Source organism: Oryctolagus cuniculus, chromosome 4, assembly GCF_964237555.1.
Source record: "Oryctolagus cuniculus chromosome 4, mOryCun1.1, whole genome shotgun sequence".
NCBI classification, from domain to species: Eukaryota; Metazoa; Chordata; class Mammalia; order Lagomorpha; family Leporidae; genus Oryctolagus; species Oryctolagus cuniculus.
This window is the reverse complement of record NC_091435.1, coordinates 69,207,061-69,232,855: the sequence shown is the minus strand read 5'-3', so window position 1 is coordinate 69,232,855 and position 25,795 is coordinate 69,207,061. Positions and strand designations below refer to the sequence as shown.

Here is a 25,795-nt window from a genome sequence, read left to right as displayed (position 1 = left end):
AGAGAAATGGGAAATGGGGTGATCCAAGGCCATTTGTGAGTCCCATCCTGTGTGCTTGAGTTTGCACACTCCTTAAGCCCCAATCTGTCTGTTGACCAAGTTCCACTGAGATATCAAATCCACCGAACCAATCACAGCCCCCACTGAGTCCCACATGAAAGCCCCACCTTTGGCAGCTCCCTCCATCTGTTCTTCCCCCACCCCTCTCCTGTGTTAGGCTGAGAAACAGATTCTGGAGAGGCCCAGACTCCAGCTGTTTGATATTGTGTGGGCTGCAGCACAGAGGGGCAGGGGCGAGAGACTCCAGATGAAAGAAAAACTCAAAGAGAACTGGACCTCAGAGCTTGGATACCAAACTCAGTGGGTAACAGCCCCCGTTAAATTTGCTCAGTCAGCCAGTTAAGAGGGAAGGAGTTTCTCACACATCCTGTAGGGGTTTTAGCCACGGGATGCTTCCATGGAGTTCCTGAGACACAGCAGAGCAGACTAATGCCAGAGCTACCAGTGCGAGAGCTTACAGACAGGTAGTCTGCTGGCTTGTCTTGCTCCAAATATATTCTTTTCTTTTCCCTTCCCAAGGTGCTGGAGATTCACTGGGACTTTTGGCCACAGCCACAGATAACTAGTTATGCGCCACTCTACTCCACCCTACCCCCTTTTTTTCGGTCCTGCACAAACAGGCAGAATCTAGCAAAGAGTCTCCAGCTATGCCATTCTCCTGGTTGTAGAGGGAGGGCTGGCTAGCTGACATGTTTGCATGGGGGTTGGAAAGAGTCCGGGGACCTCTGGGCAGAGCCACAAGGAGGGGAGGGGAGTTGAAAGGAAGACAGATGCCAGTGTCCCAGGAGCCTCCCTGCCACCTATCCCATTCAGATTCGGTTTTATCTTCTTTGCCTTTTATTGGTTCAGTTCCTTAGGCAGGAAATGGAATTGTTTGAGGCTTGGAGGGCCTACTGTCAGCGATGCCTTGCTTTTGAACTTCAGCCTGGGATAAGGGAGGACTAAGAAAATTCATCACGGGGTCTGCTGATTCCTGATTACTTTTTTTCAAAAATTTGTAAGCCTTGTCCTTCCTGATGGGGGAGGGATGAAGACCATGGAGTCAGTCACATCCCCGCCTTTATTGAAGGGTCCCCACTTCCTTTGACATAGGGAGCAAGTACTCCCTGCCATGGTCCAGCTCACCTTGCCAGGCTGGTCCCCAGTGGCCCACACACCTCTGTCTTGTGCTCCCCAACTCCTGGCCCTTCCTCAAAGCTTCACACTTTATCATGCTTTCCTGTCTGCTCACTTTCTCTCCGTCTGTCTCTTTTCTACTCATCTGACTGCTACTGATTCTGACATTGCATCTTCTGGGAAGACTTGCCTGGGCCTCCCCTCCCCAGCTCCCCAACTCCACCTGCCATCTCCTGGATCCCGGCTCTTGTCAATTTCTTGCATCTATCATGGTATTATAGCGGTACTTGTGAATCTGTCTCTTTTCTTTTTTGTCTGGAATATCTTCAGTACAAGGATGATCTGTTTCAGCTTTTTACTCTCAGTGTTTGGCATGACACCTGGTACATGGTAGGTGCCCAGTATGGTATATCAATTAGATAAATTAGAAAGATTAATAAAAGCAAATATCCTTGTTATAGCAGTTAAAGGATCAGTGTGGCCTGGAATGTTGACAGGATACCAACAACTGGCACTGGACTTGATGTGGAGTCATAGTTTTTAAACCAAAGCCAGAACCTTGCCTAGAGCAAGTGAAGACTGGTTTGTCTTAGATCTAAAGCTGTGTAACTATTATATAGTATTTTGCATTTAGATGCTAATGGTATGTTTGAAGTGATAACATATGACGGACTTAACTGTTTTGTTTTTTCTTTTTATTTTCAGATAATTATAAGTCATGTAAGTTGTAAGAAATAATATGGAGACATTCTGTATCCCTTTCACCCAGTTTTCCCCTAAATGCAATTCAATGTCTCATATAACTATAGGAAAAGATCTTACTCAGTTGACATTGATCCTATCACCAATCTTATTCAGATTTTACCAGTTTTCCATGCATACTGATTTGTGAGAAGCTGTATATTTTAAAAAATGGCTTGGGGAACAGGTATTAGATGTAGCAGCTAAGATCTTTTTTTTTTTTTTTTTAGATTTATTTTTATTTATTTCAAAGACAGAGTTACAGAGAGAGGTAGAGACAGAGCTAGAGGTCTTCCGTCCACTGGTTCACTCCCCACATGGCTGTAATGGCCAGAGCTGAGCCAATCCGAAGTCAGGAGCCAGGAGCTTCTTCTGGGTCTCCCACCTGGGTGCAGGGGCCCAAGGACTTGGGCCACCTTATACTGCTTTCCCAGGCCCCTGCAGAGAGCTGGATTGGAAGTGAAGCAGCCAGGGCTAGAATCGGCACCCATATGGGATGCCAGCGGTTTGGGCCAGGGCTTTAACCTACTGCACCACAGCGCTGGCCCCACTAAGATGCCTCTTGAGGGACCCCCATTCCATATTGGAGTGCCTGGGTTTAAGTTCTAGTTCCACTTCAGATTTAAGCTTCCTGATAATGTTAACTCTGGGAGGCAGCAGCAAATGGCTCAAGTTAGTTGGGTCACTGATACCCACATGGGGAGATTCTGATTGAGTTCCTGGATCCTGGCTTTGGCCTGGCTCAGCCTCAGCTGTTGAGGGCATTTGAGGAGTGAACCAGTGTATGGTAGAACTATCTCAGTTAGGGTCAGAGTTGTGGCATAGCGGGTTAAGCTGCTGCCTGCAATGCTGGCATCTTATATGGGTGGCGCTTTGACCAAACAGCTACTCCACTTTTCATCTGGCCCCCTGCTAATGTGCCTGGGAAAGCATGTGGATAGGAAGGGCCCAAGCGCTCAGGCCATCTTCTGCTGCTTTCCCAGGTGCATTAGCAGGGAGCTGGATTGGAAGTAAACTAGCAGGAACCTGAACTGGCACCCATACAGGATGCTGGTGTTGCAGGCAGCAGCTTTACCCACTAAGCCACAATACCGGCCTCAGTGAAGATAGTTAACATTATTGAACTATACACTTAAAAATGGTTACGAGCATATTTAACATGTATTTTTTTAAACCAGATAAGAAACAACGATTCATGGCTTATTGTATCTGTGTAGCCCGGCCTCTAAATGCCTCCAGCAGCAGGAGTCAGGACCACACCCAGCTGATCACATACAACAAGGACTTCAGAATCTCCCAGAAAGCTTATGGCAATAGGAGTCAAGTATGGCAGCTGGATTCATCCCTTTGAAGCCTTTGAGACCCTTTGTAGGAAGTCTTGTTGCTCTTCTCACAGCACACGAAGGAATCCAGTTTGCTGGTGGACACATATTGAGATGGAATGATGCCATCCACCCCTTGCTGCCATCAGTCAGCAGCACACCCAGGATGGCCTACCTGAGCTTAGGGGGCAAAACTAAAATGTAGCCTCCCAGTCAGAAGAAGAGAAGTCAATATCCCTTTCTAACAACCCACAGAAGACAGGTGACCCCTAACAGTTTGCAACATCCTCACCAAGACATGCTAGGGGAAGGGATACTGCCAATCACTGGATACATGGAGGACACAACCCAGGGTGGACACAGCCACTCCTTTGTCCATCCTTGAGGTCGAGTGGGTATGTGCCTTACCCTGACTCATCCTACACTTACACTCAGGCCCCACTAGGGGTCATGGGGCAGGGATCAGAAGGGGCAAACACCTGTCCCAGGGAGGAGGAAGGCAGTGGGGGGCAGGACCAAGCCCCTTGCGCATGCTCTGTTGCCCTTTGTGCATGGCTCTGCATCTGCACTGCCCGCTCACCCACGACGCTGCCCCACTAAGTACCCGAGACCCAAAGTACCTGAATCTGCTACCTCTTCTTCCTGGGACTAGGATCTTCTCCTCTCTTTACCAGTAAGACTGAGAACACAACTTTCCGTTACGTGACCCTCCTCCGGGAATGTGATATGAGCAAAGCCCTCCGTATTTAAAAGAAAAAGAATCTGCTTCTCTCTTATGGTTTGATGTTTAAAATTAGTCTTAGGGGCCGGTGCTCTGGCGCAGTGGGTTAAAGCCCCAGCCTGCAGTGCCGGCATCCCATATGGGCGCTGGTTCAAGTCTCAGCTGCTCCTCTTCCGATCCAGCTCTCTACTGTGGCCTGGGAAAGCAGTAGAAGATGGCCCAAGTCCTTGGGCCCCTGCACCCATATGGGAGTCCTGGGGGAAGCTCCTGGTTCCTGGCTCAGCTCAGCTCTGGCCATTGTGGCCATTTGGGGAGTGAACTAGCCAATGGAATATCTCTCCCTCTCTCTCTGGATCTACCTCTCTCTGTAACTCTTTCAAATAAATAAAATAATAATAATAAATAGTCTTAAACTGCCTTAGTAACATCACAGCAATCTAGCTGTCTGGGAGAAAAACTTGGGGCTCATACTTGACACCTTCTTCTATACACTTCACACTGGAGGGTCACTGCATCCTACACTGCCACGTCCCAAAACTCTCCATAGCTCCTCGCAGTACCAGTCCTTTCTGCAAATGCCCAACTCCAGACTTTCACCATCTCTCACACGGAACATTACGGAACCCTCTTGATTAATCTTCCTACTGCCCTTCAGCCTCCATCCCTGGTCTATTTCCTGATCCCTGAGGGAATGGCAAAGTTGATGAGTCTTAGTCCTCCTCCTGGACCACCTTGAGTATGAAACCGACCTCCTTAGCACAGCACATGAAACCTTCACATTGGTCCCTGCCAAGCACTCTGCAGTGTGGTCCCCAGACATTCCCCGCCTCTGACCCTGTACTTTGCCTGACTATACAGAAGTTCTTTGGAATGTTCCAGATCACTCATGCCTTTAGGCCTTGTGTACGTGGCATGCCCTGGCTTGGGTCACCTTTATTGCCTTTTCACCAAACACCTACTTGTCCTGCAAAACTTAACCTAATTGTTAGCTCCCCCAGGTCTGCTTAGCTACCATACCTTCCCAGCACATGATGGGCATGCACCTGCTATCTGAGGACCCATATCACTCGGTGTTTCTCTTTATCAAAGCACCCACTGCAGTGTTCTATAATTAAGTATATCAGGCTATCCTGTTTCTCAGTTGAGGGGATGCCATTCACTTGTGGACTGTCTTTAATGTTCCCTACCCGATGTGAAATTCGTGAAGCCAGGATCTGGCTTTTTATCACCATTATCATTCTAATGTCTCGTGCAACATCTGGAATGAGTAGATGTTTGCTGGACAGGTAAAGAAAAGGCCAGAAGGGAGGAAGAACTGTCTGGCTGCCACCCTGTAGTACTTTCTTGCCCAGTCGTGTTCTATATGCCCTCACCCCCCATCAACTGTCTGATCTATTAAGAGCCAATGTATGGGGCTGGCACTGCAGTGTAGCAGGTAAAGCCACTGCCTGCAGCATCCCGTATAGGCACAGGTTTGAGTCCTGGCTGCTCTGCTTCCAATCCAGCTCCCTGCTAGTGTATTTGGGAAAGTAGTGGAAGATAGTTCAAGTGCTTGGCTCTGTACCCATGTTAGAGACCCTGAAGAAGCTCCTTTCTCCTAGCTTCTGATCAACCCAGCTCTGGCCATTGCAGCCATTTGGGGAGTGAACCAGCGGAGGAAAGATCTCTTTCTCTGTCCTCCCCAGTCTGTAATGCTGCCTTTCAAGTGAATAAATAAATCTAAAAACAAAAGCAATCAATACAGACTGGCAGCCAAGCCCATTGATTATGCAGGCCTGAGTGGCTTGAGTGATGGAAGATAATAATTTGCCCAATTTGAGTGGTTGCTTTATGCAGACTCAGTGTGGTCCCTTTACTTGGGGGTTCTTCCTGTGAAACACAGAGATGCTGACACTTCTCTACTTGGACCAAACCAGTTCATAAAATCATCATAAGGCTCTTTGAAAATTATAGAAAAGGCTAAAGATATACAAGAAAAAAAATTCAGTTTTATGGACTTAGAAAAACAACTTAAAATTGTATTATAACTTCCATGTGTCAAGATTCATAGCACTGTACCCCACAGAGAGAATTTTATAACATGTTAATTTTTAAAAATCAATGAGAATGGGAGAAAGGCCCAAAATTGAATATGAACTGTAACAATGAAACCTATTCATATTACAGATGAATAATGTCATCACAATGTAGGGGATAAGGAAGAGAATACTTAATTAAAGTTATTTTGGAAACAGTACTTTGACTAGAGACTGTGAAGCTAAACAAACAGTGCACACAGCGGGTGGATGCTTTGGCACAGCAGGTTAAGGTGCCACTTGGGAAACCCACACTGCGTATTGGAGTGCCTGGGATTGAGTCCTGCCTCTACTTCTCATTCAGTTTCCTGCTGTTGCTCACCATGGGAGGCAGCAGGTGATGGCTCAAATAATTGGGTCCCTATCATACATATGGGAGAACCAGAGTGAGTTCTGGGCTCCTGGCTTCAGCCTGGCCCATGCTTGGCTGCTGTGGGCTTTTGGAGAGTGAACCAGTAGATGGAAGATTTGTGTCTCTTTGCCTTTCAAATAAAATGAAAAGAAATAAATTATAAAATATATGGAAGATACAAAAATGTAGGTGTGTATGTACCTAGTATGCTCTAGTTATGCATCTATTTCTTAATTTTATCTGCTATGAAGGCCTAAAAATAATGACACCCTGGGGCCGGTGCTGTGGCGCCGTGGTTTAAAGCTCTGGCCTGAAGCAGCAGCATCCCATATGGGTACTTGTTCTAGTCCCAGTTGCTCCACTTCCAATCCAGCTCTCTGCTATGGCCTGGGATAACAGTAGAAGATGGCCCAAATCCTTGGGCCCCTGCACCCGAGTGGGAGACCCAGAAGAAGATCCTGACCCCTGGCTTCAGATCGGCGCAGCTCTGGCCGTTGCAGCCATCTGGGGAGTGAACCAGTAGATGGAAGACCTCTCTCTCTGTCTCTACCTCTCTCTGTAACTCTGTCTTTCAAATAAATAAAATAAATCTTTTTTTTAAAAAAAATGACACACTAGTATCAGTGAGCATACCTTTTACTCAGATCTTCCCTTTTTTGGTACCATTCTCCAATAAAAATAATTATGTATTTTGGAAAAGGTGTTTGACTCCAGGGCTGGGGTGAGAAAAATACAAAATGAGCCAAGAGTATGTTTCATTGCTACAAAAGCAAGGAAGTAGCCAAAAAAAAAAATGCTTGGGGGGAGATGTTGAAAGAGCAAAAGAGCCAATCTGTAGCCAAAGGTGGAACAACAACAAAATAAATAGCAATTGTATAGGATTATAACCCAAAAAAACTTAATAAACACTCATGAATGCACACTGATGTAAATAAATAATTGAATAAACAAATAAGGTAGAAGGAGCAACTCTTCTTTACAGAAGAATTTTAAATAGTAAATTTAGAAGGAGTTAGGGAAATAGGAAATATTTACTAGAACGTCATAGCAACAGTTTTTCAGGCCAAGATCCATTGATGAATACCATAATTAGTGGGTGAAAGTTTAAGGACAAATGGGTATTTGCATAGTCTGAAATATAAGTTCATGATATTCATTGAGCCAATCTTTTTAAAATATTTATTTGTTTATTTGAAAATCAGAGTTAAACAGAGAGAGAAGGAGAGAGGCAAAGAGAGAGAGGTCTTCCATCTGCTGGTTTACTCCCCAATTGGCCGCAAAGGTTGGAGCTGCACCAATTCAAACCAGGAGCCAGGAGCTTCTTCCCAGTCTCCCACGCTGTGCAGGGGCCCAAGCACTTGGACCATCTTCTACTGCTTTCCCAGGCCATAGCAGAGAGCTGGATCAGAAGTGGAGCAGCTGGGACTAGAACCGGTGCCTATTTGGGACGCTGGCACTGCAGGCTGCAACTTTACCCACTAAACCACAGCACTGGCCCCCATTAAACCAATTTTCTCAAAATTTCCTTTATTGTGAAGAACTCCACCAAATACCACCTTAATTGAGCTATCAATATTAGCATCACTACTAATAAGGCAGACTGACATTGTGATGCTCTGAGAAGGGTCCATCACCTTGGTGGTATCCATGTCTCACAATGGAAAACATCACACAGACCAAAATTGCAAAACATTCTGCAAAATGACTGACCAATACTCCTCAAGTGTGTCAGGTCAATAGGAGGGACTGGCACAGCTTGAGAAGACTAAAGAGAACTGACAATTGACTTCACTCTAGGATCCTGGGTCAGATCCTACCACAGAAGAAGATGTGAGTGAAAAACTGGTGATATCAAATTAAGTCCATCAGTTGTTGGTAGTATTGTAATAATGTTCATTTCTTGGCTTGGGTTATTGAACTTGGTTTTCCAAGATGATAACAACAGAGGGAGCTGAGTAAAGGGTCTATGATAAGTCACTGTATATTTGTGATTTTCCTGTAAGCCTAAAATTACTTAAAGGATGAAGTTGAAAACAGAACTGAGTGGGGACTATGCAGGTAAATGGGGAGAGGAAAGAAGAGCAAAGGCCAATTCCCTGAGTGAGAACAAAATGCAGTGTGGGAACAGAAGAGGGGCCAGCCTGGCTCGACACAGCAGGGAGGTGGAAGCTTTGGGTTTCCTTTTTAAAGAAAGAAAAGTATGGCAGAGAAATCACTGTTTCTCATTTTAAATGAGAGGCTCAGTCAAACAGGCACGGGCTAATGCTGGCCCTGTCAAGTGCAAAGGACTGTTCCGGAGCTTGAAGACTTCTTGCAGGCCTGGCTCTGGGTATTTGGAAAGAGAATGTAATGTGTTTGCTTGGCCAGGGGCCATGTTGAGGATCACCTGGAGAGTTCGGAAGCCTGTCTGTCAGAGGCCTCACAGGCATCTTTTTTAAAAAATGATTTATTTATTTACAAGGCAGAATGACAGAGATGGAGGGAGAGACAGTGAGAGAGATCTGTCCTGCTGTTTCCCTCTCCAAATGCTGCCAGCTACAGCTAAGGCTAGGAGAAGCCAAAGCCAGAAACCTGGAACTGGATCCAGGTCTCCCATGTGGATGGCAGGGACATAAGTATTTCGGTCATCAACAGTTGCTTTCCCACGTGCATTAGCAGGAAGCTGGATTGGAAGTGGAGGAGCTGGGACTCTAATGGGGCACTCCACAGTGGGATGCAGGTGGTCCCACATCACCACTTAACCCTCTACCACAATATGTCCGCAACTCCTCCACCCACACATCTTACATAGAGGAGTCAAACCCCAGAACTGTCTTCACTGAGCATGGAAATAACACAAGGGTTAGTCTTTTTGGTCCAAATGTTGAACAGCGTCTCGCCACAGTGAAGGTGTCCATGTTCGTGGCCTGCAGGGCCAGGTTGTTGAGTGGCATCACCTCCTTCTGTGGGAAGAGCTCAAGTAGCTCTGTCACATGCATCTGTGGGATGACGAAACACTGCGTTCTGCTTGCCGTATAACTTCTTAGACACATTAAGATAGACACATCCCTTCAGATAATCATACTTGTGAATTTGGGAACTAATTGTAGTACAAAATACTGGACTGGCAATCTCAGTATGTGATTTTCTCACCATCACTAATTCTATAGTTTAGTCAACCTTCAACTGGACATGGTGCCCATAACCCCATCCACCTCCCTCTGTATCAAGGATATTTTTAAATTAAAAAAATTTTATTATTTGAGAGACAGAGATGGAAAGCTTCCATCTGCTGATTCACTCCCCAAGTCCCACAACAGGCCCCTCGCTGGGGCCAAAGCTGAGAGTGGGAGACTCAATCCAGGTCTCCCACATGGATAGCAGGAGCTCAGTCACTTCGGCTGTTGCAGCTGCTTCTCAGAGTTTGCATTAGCAGGAAGCAGGAGTCAGGAGTGGAGCCAGGTGTCAAACCCATGCACTCTGACACGGGATGTGGGAGTCCTAATTGTCATATAAACTGCTAGGCCAAACACCCACCCTGTCAAGGACGTTTGAACAACCTGCTGAGGCAATTACATACTGTTGAGAAGTGAAGGTGACCTCTGACCTTAGTGCATTCCCACTGATAGCAAGGATTCCTCTAGCAATTATAGATCTTGGGACATGAAGATCTTGCACCCCAATTTCCAATTGTGTGGCTTTTCCTTCCTTCCTTTCCTCCTTCTTTCCTTCCTTCTTTCCTAAAGATCTGTGTTTTAGAAAGGCAGAATGACAGAGAAAGAGACAGAGACAGAGAGAAAGAGGAAGAGGAAGAGAAAGAGAGACCTTCCACCCACTGTTTCACTCTCCAAATGGCTGCAACAGTCAGCGTTGGTCCAGGCTGAAGCAAGGAGCCTGGAGCTCCATCTGGGTCTCCCATGTAGGCGGCAGGTGCCCAAGCACTTGGGCCATAATTTGCTGTGTTCCCAGGGAGTTTGATTGGAAGTGGAGCAGCCAGGACTCCAACTGGCACTCTGATATAGGATGCTGGCATTGCTGGCAGCATTTAGCCCACTGTACCACAACACCAGCTTAGAGTTAAACAAATTACTAAGCTTACATTTTGTTTTTCTATCTATAAATTGGGAATAATGATAATTCCTAGCTCACTAGACTATTGTGAGAACCAAAGGAGAAATTTCATGTGAAAGTGATTTTAAAGAGTGAAACATATTCTGAATGTTAATTTCATTGTCCCAACACAATGAAACATATGGCATTTTAATGTAAAAAAAAAAAACTCACAAGGCATACATTTTTAGAAACAATTCCAGTAAAACAATAAATCTTTTCAAAAACTTAAACCCTATTTTTTCAGCACTTGGCCACGCACTCAGATGTTTGACACAGAGATTCTTTTCTATAGTGTCTTTAGCAATGTGAGCTTCGTCTGGTTGCCAGGTCCATAAAAACAGAAGCCTGTTGATCATTAGTCTGTATAAAACATAGCACTTGGACATCTCACTTGGAACTCGCTTTTTAACTTGTTTCAAGAGGTGGCGCTTAGAACTGAAGAGAGTATTGTATGCCTGAATGAGTGCACCAAAACACCAGGCCAGACCAGGGTGTGGACACCCACTTATGTGTGCAACTGCCTTTTTACCTAATTAATCCTCTCCATGCAGCCGGTGAACTTCACATTCTGCTAGTAGCTGCAACTCTGGAGCCTACAAAACCCAGACGCTTCAGCGGCACGGTATTTGTGCAGCATCCTTGAGGCCGTGATATCTAATGGAGTAGAAGCAAAGAGAGAATGAGCTGAGCATTAGGAAGAACACTTGATTTCCATCACAGACCCAGCCCCGCTGCTGCCCCTGCTTGGAAACCCTGCACAGCCTCCCTCCTGGACAGACTCCAGACTTTTCTTGGCCAACCCCGGCCTCACTTTTCTGCATGCTCACATCACACTGCTCACCACCCTGCCTCCTATACCTCTGCGTGCGTGCTTCCTGAAGCGTGGTGGGCAGACCACCTGTGACAAAATAAAATGTCTCTGTGTGTGTAACATGCAGAGGCCTCTTGCTGGACCTCAGAGCTGCTGAATCAGACTCTCTGGGAAGTGTAAATTGAGTCCCATTCAATAAATTCTCAATTCTACGAATTCGGCGTGTATTTCACTGCTCAGTCCCTCTGCCTTCCAGATCTTGTCCTCTCCACACACTTACTAAGCTTCCTTCACTGAGCACTTCTGCCTGCCAAGTTGAGCGTCCACAAAGCTTTATCCAGCTGTTATTTATGGATTTTCTGATGCGTTTCCTGATCTTTCACAATCAATAAAATTAGCTGAGCACCTACTAAAGATCAGGTACAGCATGCGGAGTAGACATGCACTAGATTTGGCCTCTGTCCCCAGGATGGTCTCTCTCAAATGAGAGACCAGGCTCTCAGAACCACCGCACCAGAAGAGCTGAAGTGTCACCATTGGGTGGCATTCAAATGCAAAGGCACCTGTGTAACTGGAGCTCCCTGCCCAGATTCCTTTACTTTCCAAAATGCTGAATGAATGGCTTCTCCAATAGATTTGAGTTGGGTACAAGGTTTCCAGAGGGCCACACTGAAGCTCAGATAGTCTCCTTCACTGGGTCTCGGGAGAGGCTGACAGCAGAAATGAATCCATGAGAACTTCTCCAGGGGGCCCTAGCGTGGGACCTGCCCACCAGTAGGTCCTCAGTACACCTGTGCAAGTGAAAGCATGAAGCGATGCACGATGAGTTTGCTTTAACAAACTGCTAAAACCTGACAAGCCCTTTCTGGCAGCACTGGACTGGAGCTCTGCTCTAAGGCTGAACACCCTTCACTCTCTGGGGCTCTCTACCCACTTTGTGAGGTCCCCTCTTCGCTTTTCCATTTTGGATTTTTTTAGTTTTAATATTGTATCAACTCTGTTTTTCCCTAGTTTTCCCAAAACAGTGCTTCCCCCAGCCCAGGTCTGTCACTTGGTGCTTTCCAAGTTCTCCTCTCCTCTTGCTTTCCTGCTCTGCACACCCCCTCCCTTTCTCCCTCTCCCCCTCCCCCTCCTCCCTGTGACCCACATCCTGAGTCTGAATGCAGGCAGGATTAATCCAGTGGGAAACACAATGTCTGCCAGCCAGGACAGATGCACTAAAGCGTGCAGCGGTGATAAAAGGCAGCTCTGATGGTCTCTGTCAGGAACCCTCAGAAACACTGAGGGGAAACATTGGCTAACCCCTCTCCTGGCTCCAGGCCCCCGGGCCCCACAACAGAATCTCACCTAGAAAAGTGAGATTCTCCTTCCCTTCCTGGCGCCCCGTGAGTCTTCTCTCCAGAGCCTAAATTCTCCAGCTCTTTACTTGAAAGACCCTGGGCTAAAACTGAGGGGCCAGGAACTTTGACTGAAGTCTCAGGCTGCTGAAAGAATGCTGGAAGGCATCTAGGGAGAGGAGATTGCGTAACTACTGCTGGTTCACAAAGACAAAAATGAGCGAAAGGAAAAAAGGTCTCTTTCCTGCTATGTCTAATCCACTAGGGATGTGTGTGTGTGTGTGTGTGTGTGTGTGAACACGTGTGCATTCACATGCAAACATACACGTGCATTTAGCGTTTATTTCCCCTCCGAGTGTATCTAATTAAAAAGGATGTGTCTGACTCACAGTGTCTGCGGGTGTATAGGACAAGGAATGATACTGGGTTTATTACCTGGTGAATTTGGCCTAGTCAACACCTAATAAAGCGCAGAACTGAAATACCCAGTGTAGAGGAGATGCCAAGATGGGCCTGATTCCCACTATTCTTCATGTTTATTTAATTTCTTGGTCTACTTGGACTTTATCCCCCAGACCCATCCACCACCATTCTGGACGTCTGCAAGAGTGGTCAGCACTTGGTTGTTTGGACGCAGTCACCTCCCTGACTTTGTGGAGCTGCAGTCCAGGCTTGTGAATGGCCCCCTGGGTGCTGCCTCTGGCCCTCTCTCTTTCTGACCTTGGTTTGTGTTTTTCCAGCTCCACCATCCAGGTTGGCAGGGGCTCTGGCTCGAGGTGATTGTCAGGGTTTTTAGAGAGATAAAGGCTGAGCTTCTAAACTGCCTCAGTTTAAACGCCCTCCACTTCTTGAGAGTCTGAATTCCAGTCCTCTCCCATCAACACTTTAGCAGAAATTAGTCTATTAGATTTAGCTGATTGGGGGCTGGTGCTGTGGTGTAGCAGGTAAAGCTGCCACCTTCAGTGCCAGCAACCATATAAGTGCTGGTTCAAGTCCCGGCTGCTCCACTTCTGATCCAGCTCTCTGCTATGGCCTGGGAAAGCAGAAGATGGCCCAAGTCCTTGGGCCCCTGCACCCACATGCATGGGAGACTCGGAAGAAGCTCCTGGCTTCTGGCTTCGTATCAGTACAGCTCCAGCCATTGCGGCATTAGCAATGGATGAGAGACCTCTCTCTCTTTCTCTCTCTGTCTGCCTCTCCTCTCTCTGTGTAACTCTGACTTTCAAATAAATAAATTAATTAAAAAAAAGATTTAGCTGGTTGGTACTAAGGTGATATGATGTGGGACTTGGAAGTTTCCTTAGGGAAAAACATGGTAGCAATAGCATTCATCCATTCACCAAATAACTTTCTAATGCTATCATGTGCCAAGCACTAAATGCAGTGGAAAGAGGTCCACATGGCAACCTTACACAAGGGGCTACTTTTTTTTTAAAATTTTTATTTATTTAATTTTTTAATAAGGGGCTACTTCTTTTTTATTTTTTATTTTTTATTTTTTTATTTTTTGACAGGCAGAGTGGACAGTGAGAGAGAGAGACAGAGAGGTCTTCCTTTGCCATTGGTTCACCCTCCAATGGCCGCCGCGGCCGGCGTGCTGTGGCCGGCGCACCGTGCTGATCCGATGGCAGGAGCCAGATACTTCTCCTGGTCTCCCATGGGGTGCAGGGCCCAAGCACTTGGGCCATCCTCCACTGCACTCCCTGGTCACAGCAGAGAGCTGGCCTGGAAGAGGGGCAACCGGGACAGAATCTGGCACCCCGACCAGGACTAGAACCCAGTGTGCCAGCGCTGCAAGGCAGAGGATTAGCCTAGTGAGCCGCGGCGCTGGCTGGGGCTACTTCTTAAAAAGAAAGACAGGAAAGCAAATTCAATTATTTTGCATGAACAAATTAATTCTGAAGTCCCTATTCTATGCCAGCCACGCTGCGTGGCTGTGGAGACACGAAGTGAATAAGTCAAGTCTTTGCCCTGAGGACGCTCAGAGGGAGGCACAGCCAGGGATTCAGCAGAATGCCAACTTTGGGAGACTATGGGAGAGATCTGCAGAGAGAGTAGAAGGAAGGAGATGAAGACAAGGATTCCAGTTGTGTAGATGGGAGGTAGGAACTATCTAGGACCAAGAAGCAGGCTGTAAAATGACATTCTACAGACTGTAAAATGACAGTACTGCTCAAGGAACGGCTCATTAGAGTTCTGAATGCTATGCAAATTTTAGTGTTTCTTTTGCAGGCACTGGGAAGCATTAAAAGTTTTTGAGTGGGAATCTGATGTGATTTATGGCTTATGGAGGTGTTGGAGACATCAAGCTAGAGAGACTAGTTAGGAAGTTATTATAGGAACCCAGGTGAGATACAGGGAGGGTCAGAATTGGACAGTGGAGGTGGGAATAAAAAGAACAGGTGACTATGTCCAAGATCAGCTTCTAACTGATGAGTGCCACAAGCAGTAGTGAGATAATAATTGTGCCTTTACGGAGTCATACCACTGAGATAGAAAATCCTGCTTTCAGGTGATTGGTGGAGCACCCACATCCATGTCTTCCCTCCCTCAAGTTTATAAATGATAACAAGAAAGCAATAAAAGTTACCATCCTCTTCAACCGAGATGGAAAGGGGGACATCAGACACAGGACTTGGAACATGTTTATGGAAGACTAGAAGTGGGTGAAGGAGCAGTGATGGATGAAGCAGAGGGGAGGAGACAGAGCTGAGAATACACAGAGAGGACTCAGGCCAAGGCGGAAGTAGGTCTGTCCTGCAAGCCCTGCCCAGAGACACTCAAATTCTCTGCAGAGAGGCAGGGCCCTGAATATAGGGAGATACGCAAACATCGGCAGTCACGAGTCAGCTTTCCATAGACGCCAAATGCCAGGCAGTCAGGTATGCATCCATTAAGATGAGGGAAAGAGGAAGCTGCTCTAAAGAAACAGTGAAATGTACAGATTGTGTGCCTTGTTTTTTTTTTTTTTTTTTTTTTTTTCTGCCAGAGCAAAATACCTGAGGCTGGGTACTGTTTACAGAATAAAGGGGCTGGGCATTAGACCCAGGGATTGAGGCTGGTTAAGACACCTACACCTCACATCAGAGTACCTGGAGTTGACACCCAGCTCTGGATCCTCACTCCAGCTTCCAGAGCCCATGTACGTTACCAAGACCTCCAGAATACTAACCATCTGTTCTTGCTCCTCCCTAATCAGCATGAGGTTCTCCATATAATAGCACGGTATTCTTTGAGATGTCCTGGTAGTCTAGATTTCGTTGGCCTCCACCATGACACAGGCAAGAGAGTTGACACAATATTTACGAAGCAAATTCTTCATGAATATTGCTCATTCCACATGAATACACATTGCTTTCGACCCCTTCTCTCGTTGAGATTGAAAGAATGCGTTCACTGGATCAATGGGCACGTGAACCTACGGTGGCTATGCGTGTCACAGAGTTGCTGAAGGGGCTGTATGACCTTGCAGGGATCCATTCAGTTTTGGCAGGGCCAGACCGATGAGTACAATGGGGATATCGTGGGAGCCATCACTTCTGCCTCCTCTAGTTCTTTCCTGGAGGGAATAATCTCTGCTACTGTCCCTCCTCGGGAGATGCTGGTTTTGATTTTCTATCTCGGCCCAGCATTGCAGTGGTTGAAGAAAGTTTCAGAAGTTTCCATGTGGCTTCATACTACTCAACAGGTCAGGGACCCCAAAGTGACTTGGGGGCTGGGGAAGTGACACCCAAGTGTATTTGCAGACTCCGTGGGGCCCCTGTGTCAAGATTGTATTTATTACTTGACCCCAATCTAGGCATCAATGTCTACTCAGATCCCATATTCTGTAGTATATACTCTCTGGAGTAAATGGCTATTGATGATTTGGGGGAAAGAAAGAGGAGAATGATCAGGGTGCATACTTGCTATGATATAACATCTTATGACTCAGTGAATTCCAGATTTGAAAATCAGCTCAGATCTGGGAATTGAGCAAGAGATCATGACTTTTTGTTGGGGTGACTGCCCTCAGCTCCTGCATTCTGGACTTTTTTTTTTTTTTTTGATAGAGAGTGTGGACAGGGACAGACAGACAGACAGACAGAGAGCTCCCATGTCCTGGCTCACTCCCCAAATGCCGGGTCGGAGCTGGGGCTGAAATCAAGAGACAGGAATGCAATCTAGATCTCCAACACAATTCAGGCAGGAACCCAGTTGAGCTATCAGTGCTGCCTGGTCTGCATGGGCAGGAAGTTGAAGTCAGGAACCAGAGCCAGGCAGGAACTGAACCTGCTACGCTGACGTAGGACAGACAGGTATCTTAACTGCTAGGCTACAAGCCCACTCCTTGACTTTTTTAAAAAAATAAGATTTGTTTATTTTATTTGAAAAGCAGAGTTACAGTGAGAGAGGGAGAGACACACAGAGAAATCTTCCATCCATTAGTTTACTCCCCAAATAGCCACAGCAGCCAGGGCCATCTCAGGCTGAAGTCAGGAGCCAGGAACTCTGACTGGGTCTCCCATGTGGGCAGCAGGGGCCCAAGCCCTTGAGCCACCTTTGGCTGGCCCCCAGGTGCATTAGCATGAGGCTGGACTGAAAGCACAGAGTAGCTGGGACTTGGCCCAGCGCTCTGACATGGGATAAGAGAGCCCAGGCAGCAACTGAACCCACTGAGCCACAACACCTGCCCTACTCGCTGACTTTTTTGGTTGTACACGTTCAGCAGCATCTTTGTTGACTACTCATTTACTTAGTGCCTAGGGGTGTCCTGCTCTGTTAACCATCTCCACGGTCCCCTTACTGGCCAAGCCCCCTTGGCTGCCCTCCAATCTTCCTGGTAATTGAGGCTCCTGGTTTCTGACGGTCAGGTGCCCATTATCTTCAGATGGCATTGCCAAGCCGAGGTGTGCGACTGCCTCACCCACCACCAGTCCTGTCTACAGAGGACCGTCTCGGTGAGGCTGGTGCCCCCTCTCCGGCCCATTCCTGAGGGTCTTGTTGGATGCCTGGTTCTCTCTTGAGGAACATCTTCTGGTGGATGCGTGTCCTCATGTAACATGTTCGTATTCATCCATGCAAGCCCACTTTCCTCATAGTCTTCATTCTCCACCCAGCGTTGGCTGCTACTTTCCCCCATCATCTATGAGCGTCTCCAGTTACAACTTTTCTCCATTTCCTGGAATCTTTACCAAAAACGTCAAAATCCCATATCCTAAAAAAGTATGCCAATGTCCCTGGAAAATCTTGCTAATTCAGTTTTTATATTCTTATCCCCTTAATCAAGCGCCTTTACAAACTTAGTCACAAGGACTATTCTCTTGGCTCCTGGTGGGACTTTCTGGCTAATTCTTAGAGTTCCTTTGATATGTGACCTCATTTCTTCTTTATCAAGCCCAGCACCCCCCTAGCCTGGTAATGCTGGGATTTGACCTGGTTCTTGGCTTATCAGTCAGTAGAGAGAATTGGGGGAAGGTCTGGGGAGGGAGCTGGGGGAGGGATCTCTGCAGCAGTTGCTAGGGAAACGCTCCTCTTATTGAGAAAGGATGAGCCACCTCCACAATCTCTGAAGGCTAAGCTCTGTGACTTCATCAGATTTGTCTTTTGCACATTCAACTTCTGGGCACAGCTTGGTAAGCTACAAGGAGGTCTTCAGACCCAGGTTTAGTCTCCAACTGCTTCAGCTTCTCATGACCCCTCTGCAAGGAGTCAATACGTCTAAGCTGTAATGAGAGGCTTCACTTTTTTTTTGACATTCTTCCCTTCATAGATTTTCAAAAACTTGACTCATCACACTTGCGGTGACCTCTCCCCACATGGAGACATTTTCCCAGGTCTCCACTGGTGAAACCCCCAGGGACTGGCTCACTGCTGTGTTCCAGGGACCATCCGTGCTCCACACATTACCCAGAATGGTGTTCTCTTTGTCTTCTGGTCATTAGAGAGTCAGGCCGGGAGCCCCCATTTTAGTGCCCTTTTACTGACACCACAGCTTCAGTGCAGATCCTCCAAGGGGTGAATGTCAAGATAGGATGTGTGCAAAAGATTTACTGCGGAACATCTGGGAGGAACATGGAGAGACGGATGGAAGAGCCTGGAAGCTGGATCTCTTGGGAAGGCCATGGTACAGGATTATGGAGGAGGCAAGAGTGGGTAGGAAAATGTTAGGTGAAGTAGTTGAAGGACATTTCAGCAAAGCTGATGGGCAGTCCTCAAGTCAGAGCGGCCTTTCTTGTTCCTTTGTCTTTTTTTTTTTTTAAAGACTTATTTATTTATTTTGAAAGAGTTACAGAGAAAGAGAGAGATCTTCATCCACTGATTCATTCTTCAGATGGCTGCAAAGCCCAGGGTTGAGCCAGGCTGAAGCCAGGAGCCAGGAGTTTCATCCCAGTCTCCTACACAAGTGCAGGGGCCCAAGAAATTGGGCCATGCTCTGCTCTTTTTCCCAGGCACAGAGCTGGGTTGGAAGCAGAACAGCTGAGACATAAACTGGTGCCATATGGGATTTACCCATTACACAACACCACCGGTCCCCCAAAGTGGTCCTTCCAAGGAGTCCCTCGTCTCCTAGGGATGGGCCTGCCTGAGAATCCCTGATACCCTTGACTTGTGACCTTGTATTGGGAGATGGTGCATATGGATTCGGGACATTTGAGCGATAACGGGGAGACCTGAGAGGCACGTGTTCATGGAGCCACAGATGAGCCTTCTTGCACTTTTGATTTCTTTCCTGTTTTAAATTAGCCATGTTAATATATTATCTTTAAAAAGGGAAAGAAGTGGTATAATTGTATTATTGGAAATATGGAGATAATTACCAAAAGAAAAATGTTTAAAAGTTACTTCTCTGGGACTGGCGCTGTGGTGCAACGGTGGGATGCCTGAAGCGCCGGCATCCCATATGGGTGCCAGTTCTGGTCCCAGCTGCTCCACTTCCGATCCAGATCTCTGCTATGGCCTGGGAAAGCAGTAGAAGATGGCCCAAGTCCTTGGGCCCCTGCACCCACGTGGAAGACCTGGAAGAAGCTCCTGGCTCCTGACTTCGGATCGGCGCAGCTCTGGCCGTTGTGGCCACTTGGGGAGTGAACCAGCAGATGAAAGACCTTTCTCTCTGTCTCTCCCTCTCACTCTCTGTAACTCTACCTCTCAAATAAAAAAATAAAAAAAAAAATAAAAGTTACTTCTTTAGAGTTAGGCCAGGCTTGGGAAGGGTAAGATGTGTGACTACTGTTTTTTATTGCCTCCTGGTTTCAAGTGTTGTTTTTTAAATCCATGAGCATTTGACTTTGATAATTTTTATTATTAAGAAGAGAGAGATAGGCCAGTGCCATGGCTCACTAGGCTAATCCTCTGCCTGCAGCGCCGGCACCCTGGGTTCTAGTCCAGGTTGCTCCTCTTCCAGTCCAGCTCTCTGCTGTGGCCCGGGAGTGCAGCGGAGGCTGGCCCAAATGCTTGGGCTCTGCACCTGCATGGGAGACCAGGAGGAAGCACCTGGCTCCTGGCTTCGGATCGGTGCAGTGCGTTGGCCGTAGTGGCCATTTGTGGGTTGAACCAACGGAAGGAAGACCTTTCTCTCTGTCTCTCTCAATGTCTAACTCTGCCTGTCAAATGAAAGAAAGAAAGAAAGAAAGAAAGAAAGAAAGAAAGAAAGAAAGAAAGAAAGGAAGGAAGGAAGGAAGAAAGGGAAAGAAAAGAGAGAGGGCAGAAAGGGAGGTCAGGAAAAATAGTAGAGTACAGAAATAAGAAGTTTAATTCTGAAAACATACTACCTTATTACCACTAATCATCAAAACAGATAAGATGCAACAACACTAAGTCTGAGTTTAAGGGTTTTATTCAAGGCCACACACACAATAAGTGGCAGTCAAGATTTGAACTCAAGTCTAGATCTGCACTCTTTCCACAAGTAAGTGGTGAGAGACGTCTGGCTGATGAGGGCCGTGCAGGCGCGAGCCATCTCTTGAGCCTTGGCCCACGGGCCAGCCTAAACATTGCCAAGTCCCTGAAGGGGACAGTGTTAGTCATTGTTTAACTGTATTATCCATATTTAGTCTTTTCTTTCTACCTCCTTAATCATCCTTGAATATCTCCTTAAAGTACAAATACATGGAGGACGATGCCTGCGGCTGGGAGCTGGCGTCTGTGCGAGGAAGGACTGGAAGCCGGTCTCTCTGGAGGTGCAGAGATGTGCTAGCCAGGCCGCTGCAGACAGCCTGCCCAGGGACCAGGCCAGAGGGCAAGCTGGCGGCGCCCTCTGTTTATCCTATGGCCTGCAAACAGCTCCCTGCCAACAAGTGTCCTCTTTCTCCGTAAACATACCAATTTTCTGTTTCAGCTCAGTGGAGACGATTCCTGGATTTATGATACGAGCTCTAATAATGTTTTTTGTTTCTATGGTGCCTTTCTGGGTTGGCTTAGGCAGTGAAGAAGACGGTGGGAGGAGCCCAGAGTCTGAAACTGACTTCTTTGACCCCAGGCTGTTTGAGATCTCTGGCGGGTGACGCCATTCCACTGCTGTGGATGCACAGGTGCCTGCAAAGGGACTCTGAGGAGTCAGTGTCCTGGGGAAACTGGCAGGTGTTTGACAGAGAGGAACCCTGCTCAGTGTCGTTCTCCTCCTTATTTCTATGTCAACTGCAGGGCCTCTGAGCCAGGGTTTGATGGTGACAGCACTTAACGGAATTAATCTGACCGACAGCTGCTTCTGTATTCGTTGCAAGTGTGGTCTAAAGGTTTCCTCCCACTCGGTGAACTGTGCCCAAACTCGATGTGTAAACAGACTGCAACCTCCGCTCGTGACAAGTTGTCATTCAGCACGCCCGCTGAGCTTCGATCAGCCACAGGAGCCATGGTTCCAGCCAGGTTCAAATGAGGCGAAGGTCTAGCTTCAACCAACTCAGCTATCTTGGCGCCTCCCTTCTGCTCTCTGTACGTCACTTTGTTTTCTTTGGTTTTGAACCTAACCTGCTCCTGAGTTGGGGCACAGCTTTCTGAACTGGTTTTTAGTCTGGACTACTGTCTGATTTCAGAATCACAAATAAGAGCCAGCAGAACTGGATTTGTTGTAATACTGTCTTTTAACAAGAGTTTTCACCTATTAGAACAAATAGCAATCATATAAGAGGATAGAATAACAAAATAAAGTAATAGTAATAGAATCATAGGATTCTTGGGGGGAATAAATAATAAAATGCCAATCATTAGTGGAATTACTGGGAATCACTATATAAATATGTGTGTGTGTGTTTCCTGTTAGGAAACCTCTAGGCTACCTGTTTTATTTTCAGAGAGTAAATTTATGTTTAAAGATCTTTTGGGCCGGTGCCATGGCTCAATAGGCTAATCCTCCACCTTGCGGCACCGGCACACCATGTTCTAGTCCCGGTCGGGGCGCCGGATTCTGTCCCAGTTGCCCCTCTTCCAGGCCAGCTCTCTGCTGTGGCCAGGGAGTGCAGTGGAGGATGGCCCAAGTGCCTGGGCCCTGCACCCCATGGGAGACCAGGAGAAGTACCTGGCTCCTGCATCGGATCAGCGCGGTGCGCCGCCGGCGGCGGCCATTGGAGGGTGAACCAACAGCAAAGGAAGACCTTTCTCTCTGTCTCTCTCTCTCTCTCACTGTCCACTCTTCCTGTCAAAAAAAAAAAAAAAAAAAAAAAAAATCTTTTGGGACCGGCGCTATAGCACAGGGGGTAAAGCCGCTGCCTGCCGTACCGGCATCCTGTATGGACACCAGTTTGAGTCCTGGCTGCTCCACTTTCGATACAGCTCTCTGCTATTGCCTGGGAAAGCAGTAACGATGGTCCAAGTGCTTGGGCCCCTGAACCTGCGTGGGAGACCCAGAAGAAGCTCCTGGCTCCTGGCTTCAGATTAGCCCAGTGCTGCTGCTGTGACTATTTGAGGAGTGAACCAGCAGATGGAAGACCTCTCTCTCTCTCTCTCTCTGCCTCCCTGTAACTCTGCCTTCCAAATAAATAAATACACCTTTTACAAAAGGAATTTTTGAAAAGGAAAACTTGAACTATGTACAGTTGGACCAACCAATCTTTTCTTTGTATCTTCTGCATTGGCTTTTGTGCTTTTCTTCCTCTATGACACAAGTATACAAGCATATAAGAAAATATACAGGGGCCAGCGCTGTGGTGTAGTAGGCTAAGCAGCCGCCTGCAGTGCTGGCATCCCTTATGGGCTCTGGTTCATGTCCCGGTTGCTCCTTTTCCAATCCAGCTCTCTGCTATGGCCTGTGCAAGCAGTAGAAGATGGTCCAAGTGCTTGGACCCTGTACTCACGTGGGAGTCCCAGAAGAAGCCTCTGGCTCCTGGCTTCAGATCAATCCAGCTCCAGCTGTTGCGGCCATTTGGTGAGTAAACCAGCAGATGGAAGACCTTTCTCTCAGTCTCTTCTTCTCTCTGTCTGAAACCCCACTTCTCAAATAAATAAATAAAATCTTTAGGGGCCAGTGCTGTGGCATAGTGGGTAAAGCTGCCACCTGCAGTGCCGGCATCCCATATGGGTGCCAGTTTGAGACCCGGCTGCTCCACTTCCAATCCAGCTGTCTGCTGTGGCCTGGGAAAGCAGTAGAAGATGGCTCAAGTGTTTGGGCCCCTGCACCCACATGGGAGACCTGGGGGATGCTCCTGGCTCCTGGCTTTGGATTGGTGCAACTCTGGTCATTGCAGCCATCTGGGGAGTGAACCATCGGATGGAGGTACTCTCTCTCTCTCTCTGCCACTGGCTCTCTGTAACTCTGCATTTCAAATAAATAAATAAATCTTAAAAATAAATAAATAAAATATTTTTAAAAATTTTAAACAGAAAATATATTTTCTCAGATTTTTTTTAAAAAATCTGCTTTTTAAAATATTTATCTCTTTGATTCGCCTGGCATGCATTTCAGGATATGGTATGAGGTAAGGAGATAATTTAAAATTCTTTCCAAATATGCAGTTTTTCTAAATCTATATATTCATTTGAAATAACATTTTTGTGATAATTCTTAGATATATTTATGTCTTCACATTTCTGAAACAATTTGTATTTCTAACATTTCTAAATAATTTGAAGTTTTCCAGATCAAAGATTTCTGCTTAATATTTTACATTTAAAATCCTGCTGAAATTACCATTGCTTCTGGAATGGATTCCATATACTGCTGGTAGAAGAGTGATATAGGCCATCTTCCTGGAGAACAATTTGATGTGAAGAAAAAATGTTTATCTGCTAAATAGTAGTTCCATTCCTGGCAGTTTTCCCTGAAGAAAATTCAGAAAAATATTTACGTATATGTATTTTTATGTATTTATGTACAAAGCTGTGCTGCAAAGCTGTATTGCACAAATTATATTCATTTATAAAGTGGAATACCATACAGTCAAAACTGTTCTAAAGAAATTGTTGACCGAGGAAATGTACTTTCATATTAAGTAAAAATACAGTAGACTGCATTTTATGTGTAATGTTGTCTCAGTAACGTTTCTTGTTTCCTTGAACAAGCTCTTCCCAGACTCAAGGACTTCACATATTACAGTTTTCTCCCTGGGAAGTACTACCTATTCTTTGTAAGGCTGAGGCTTTGTCATCAGATCTTGGCTTAAATGCATCATTTCAGAGAAGATTTTCCTATTCTAGTAAAAGCAAACCCAGGTCCAGCCTCCCCTCTGTCTCAGCAGGAAGCCTGTAATTACCCTTTTGGGGAGTTCTGCCTCTCCATTTGGAGGGTGTCTTGGTCCATTTTGTGCTACTATAAGAGAATCCCCGAGACAGAGTGATTGATAAGAAAGAGAAGTTTGTTTTCTCTTGGTTCTAGAGGCTGGGAAGTCCCAGATCACAGTGCTGGCAGGTTTGGTGTCCGGGGAACGCCACTCTCTCTGCTTCCTTGACCCCAGCATCCTCCACAGGCAGAGGAGAGTTGCTCCTTTCTAATAGCTTCACTCCACCCACGACGGCGGAGCCCTCGCGACCTGAACACCTGCGTCCCAGCACTGTTGCACTGGGGTCTAAGCATCAACATGAGTCTTGGAGCCCACAAAGACATTCAAACCGTAGCAGAAGGCCTGCTCCTAGACCTTCGGGCTCATGCTCTGTTTTCTCCAAGATGCCCATCCTTGTAGGAATATGCTCTGAATATTGCTGACCATATTACCTGAATCACCCTTCCATTTCCTAAAGATGCAAAATCACCTGATAACATCCTTTTTTATTTATTTTATTATTTTAACTTATCTATTTATTTATTTTGGATATTTATTTATTTACATGGAAGGCAGAGTTACAGAGAGGCAGAGGCAGAGAGAGAGAGAGGTCTTCCATCTGCTGGTTCACTCCCCAAATGGCCACAACAGCTGGAGCTGAGCTCTTCTGAAGCCAGGAGCCAGGAGCTTTTTTCAGGTCTCTCACTAGGTGCAGGGGCCCAAACACTTGGGCCATCTTCTACTGCTTTCCCAGGATTGGAAGTGTTACAGCCAGGTCTTGAACTGGCGCCCATATGGATGCTGGCACTACAGGCAGTGGCTTTACTCACTACACCACAGTGCTGGCCCCTACTTTTATGTATTTATTTATTTGAAAGGCAGAGTTACAGAGAGAGGAAGACAGAGAAAGAGAGATCTTCCATCTGCTGGCTTACTCCCCAAATGGCCACAATGGTTGGAGCTGGGGCAAGCCAGAGCTAGGAGCCTGGAAATCTATCCAGGTCCCCTATATTAGTGGCAGGGGCCCAAACACTGCTGCTTTCCCAACAAATTAGCAGAAAGCTGGAACGGAAGTGGAATAGCTGGGACTAGAACCAGAGCCCGTAAGGATGCCAGTGTTGCAGGCAACAGCTTAACCTGCTGTGCCACAATGCCAGCTCCCCCTTCCCCTGGTTAACATTCTTTTTTTTTTTAATTTTTGACAGGCAGAGTGGACAGTGAGAGAGAGAGAGAGAGAGAGAGAGGTCTTCCTTTTGCCGTTGGTTCACCCTCCAATGGCCACCGTGGCCGGTGCATCGCGCTGATCTGAAGCCAGGAGCCAGGTGCTTTTTCCTGGTCTCCCATGTGGGTGCAGGGCCCAAGGACTTGGGCCATCCTCTACTGCACACCCTGGCCACAGCAGAGAGCTGGCCTGAAAGAGGGGCAACCAGGACAGAATCCGGCGCCCCGACTGGGACTAGAACCCGGTGTGCCGGCGCCTCAAGGCGTAGGATTAGCCT

The 25,795-nt window shown here is 46.8% G+C and overlaps 1 long non-coding RNA gene across 2 annotated transcripts in view; it reads left to right on the top strand.

Annotated features, from left to right (window-relative positions):
- LOC138849277 (uncharacterized) overlaps window positions 1-24,050 on the top strand; it is a 31,522-nt gene extending 7,472 nt beyond the window's left edge. Inside the window, exons 2-4 of one of the 2 annotated variants that reach the window (XR_011387875.1) lie at window positions 22,834-22,966; window positions 23,159-23,314; window positions 23,671-24,050. This is a non-coding gene — a long non-coding RNA (uncharacterized lncRNA). The remainder of the gene's footprint in view (window positions 1-22,833; window positions 22,967-23,158; window positions 23,315-23,670) is intronic. The other variant, XR_011387876.1, reaches the window with a different exon arrangement.
- The last annotated feature ends 1,745 nt before the right edge of the window (window positions 24,051-25,795 follow it).